We start from the raw sequence: 2931 nt of genomic DNA, 5'->3' as shown, positions 1-2931 counted from the left end.
CCTACGAAGGGTGCATGTTGGGGAGCAAGGAGAGAGAAGGGCTGAGGGGCCCCATGGGTGGTGGGAGGGACTGGGGGGAAGAGTAGGGATAGGGGTGCAGGTTGGGGAATGTTGGAGAAAGGAGAAAAGGGCACTGGGCAGCCCACAGATCTAGACAAAGTGGGGTGCAGGTTGCGTTGAGCTGGGGGTGTTGGGAGGGAGGAAAAAAGGGGGCTGAGGGGCCAAACGGATGGGGGGGATGAACTGGGGGGTCTGTTGGGGAGGAAGGGGGGCTGAGCAGTCCATACGGGTGGAGGCATGGATGGAGGCGCAGGTTGTGGTGAGCTGGGAGAATGTTGGAGAGAGATGGGGGCTGAGAAGTCCCATGAGTGGAGGAATGAACTAAGGGATACAGGTGTGTGGGTTGGGGAAAGTTGTTGCAGGCTGGGGGGTGTTGGGGAGGAAGGGGGGGCTGAGGGGCACTATGGGAGGAGGTATGGATGGGGGAAAGGTAGGGATGGGGTGCAGTTTGGGGTGGCCTAGGAGGTGTTGGAGGGAGAAGAAAGGAGGACTGAGGAGCCCAACGGATGGGGGGATAGACGGGAGTGGGTTGGTTTGGGCTAGAGAAACGGGGGTGCAGATTGAAGAAGGTTGCAGGCATGGGGGGCGGGGCAGGTGGGTTGGGGACCGGGGAAGCGGGTTGGGGAAGGTTGGGGCAGGCTAGGGGTGGATGGGGTGCAGGTTGAGGAAGGTTGCGGCGGGCTGGGAGGTGCGGGGGAGACGAGGAAAGTCGTGGCGGGCGGGTTGGGGAAGGTTACGGTGGGTTGGGGACCGGGAAAGTGGGTTGGGGCAGACTGGGGGTGCGGGTTAGAGAAGGTTGCAGCGGGCTGGGAGTGCACGGGGGGTGGCGAGGAAGGTTGCGGCGGTCTGGGGGTGTGGATTAGAGAAGGTTGCAGAGGACTGGGGGTATAGGGGGGAGGTTGCGGCAGGCTGGGGGTGCTCAGTAGAGAAGGTTGGGGTTAGCTAGGGGTGCGGGGGACAGGGGTGGGCTCGGGGTGTGGATTAGAGAAGGTTGCGGCGGGCTGGAGATGTGGGGGGACGGGGTGGGCTCAGGGTGCGGGGGGGAGGTTGCGGCGGGCTGGGGTTGCGGGGGGGCGAGTGAGGTTGCAGCAGGCTGGGGGTATGGGGGGACAAGGGGATGAGGAAGGCTGTGGTGGGCTGGGGGGGGGAGGGGTGGGCTGGGGGGGCGGGGAAGGTCGTGGCGGGCTGGAGGCGCAGGGGAGAAGGTCGTGGCGGGCTGGGGACGCAGGGGGAGGTTGCGGCGGGCTGGGGGCACGGGGGTACAGGAGGAGCGCTGGGAGTGCGAGTTAGAGAAGGTCGCAGCGGGCTGGGGGTGCGGAGGGACGGGGGGGCACCCTGGGGGTGCATGTTAGCATAGGCAGCAGGTTTGTATAATTTTTGGTGGTGCCCAAAATGGTGGTGCCCCCACCCCTGCTCCCGCCTGTAAGCCGATATATATATTTTATTAAATAGTGTAAACATGGACTGGAAGCCGTAAGCATTTAAGTGCAATGTTGCTCTTTATTGCACAATATCACTATCAGAAAAATCCACTGTTGATTATTAGCGGTCCTACAAATCAAGAATTTGTTGCTGGGATAAAATGAAGCTACAACGCCACAAGATTACAAGGGTCAATTAAAAGTGGAAAGTCAGCTTGTTGCCTGCTTCAACATACAATATTATATTTTGTTGCACCTGTTGTGACAAAGTGGGAATGTTCTTAATGTTTTCTCTGAATACTGTGTGGGTGTCTCAGTTTCCCCTGCAAGGTGCCAACTGAAGGTGTTGGGGACAAAGAGATCAGGTGGCCTCCTTGTCCTGAAGAGACACAAAGGCCAGAGGAGGGAGTGTCAGTTTGGAGCTGGTTCGGGAAATGGGGAGAGGCCCAGAACTTGGGTCTGGGCTCCCCACCCCCAAGATGGACCTGACTGAGGGATCCTGTTTTCTGTACCTACAAGCTCTGTTTTAGACTGTGTTCCTGTCGTCTAATAAACCTTCTGTTTTCCCGGCTGGCTGAGAGTCATGTCTGACTGCAGAGTTGGGGTGCAGGGACCTCTGGCTGCCCCAGGACTCCGCCTGGGCGGACTCGCTGCGGGAAGCGCACGGTGTGGAAGGGCATGCTGAATGCTCTGAAGTCAGACCCAGGAAGGTGTAAGCTTCTTGCCCTGGAGACAGTATGCTCAGAGAGAGGAGCCTCTCCCAGAGTCCTGACTGGCTTTGTATGGAGTAGTTCCAGAGCATCCCAGCATCCCCTTCCACACCATGCGCTTCCCAGAAGACCGCACAGGCACTAACACTCCCCCCTCTGGCCTTTGTCTCTTTTCCAGGCATTAGGAGGCCACCTGATCTCTTTGTTCTCCATCACCTTCAGTTGGCACCTTGCAGTAGAGCGGCCCAGGCCATTAATTGTCCGGAGCCAGGGTTTCGGCCATTCTCTGTGCAGACACCATCACACTGGCCCTCTAGGGCTCTACAACAATCACACAACCTCTTATCCCACCATCTAGATCCTTAAAAAATACATAGGGGAAACTGAGGCACCCACACAGTATTCAGAGAAAACATTAAGAACATTCCCACTTTGTAACACCTGTATACGACCAGTTATATACTTTAAAGGGTGTAAAATAATCAAGTATCGTGCTAAACACAATGATACTCCAAACTGACCACCAACTTTAAGTTGTGTGTTTTTCCCCTCAGGTGAGGGCTCTGGGGTGGGGCTGGGGATGAGGGGTTCACAGTGCAGGAGGGTGCTCAGGGCTGGGGCTCAGGGTTGGGGTGCTGGGGGCGCAGGCTCTGGGGTGGGGCAGGGCTGGGGATGAGGAACTTGGGGTGCAGACAGGCTGCCCCAGGGCTAGGGCCAGAGAGGACCCCCACACACACTGG

This window comes from Chrysemys picta, chromosome 16 (genome assembly GCF_011386835.1).
Source record: "Chrysemys picta bellii isolate R12L10 chromosome 16, ASM1138683v2, whole genome shotgun sequence".
NCBI lineage: Eukaryota > Metazoa > Chordata > Testudines > Emydidae > Chrysemys > Chrysemys picta.
The sequence above is the reverse complement of the archived record's forward strand: the minus strand, read 5'-3'. Positions refer to the sequence as shown.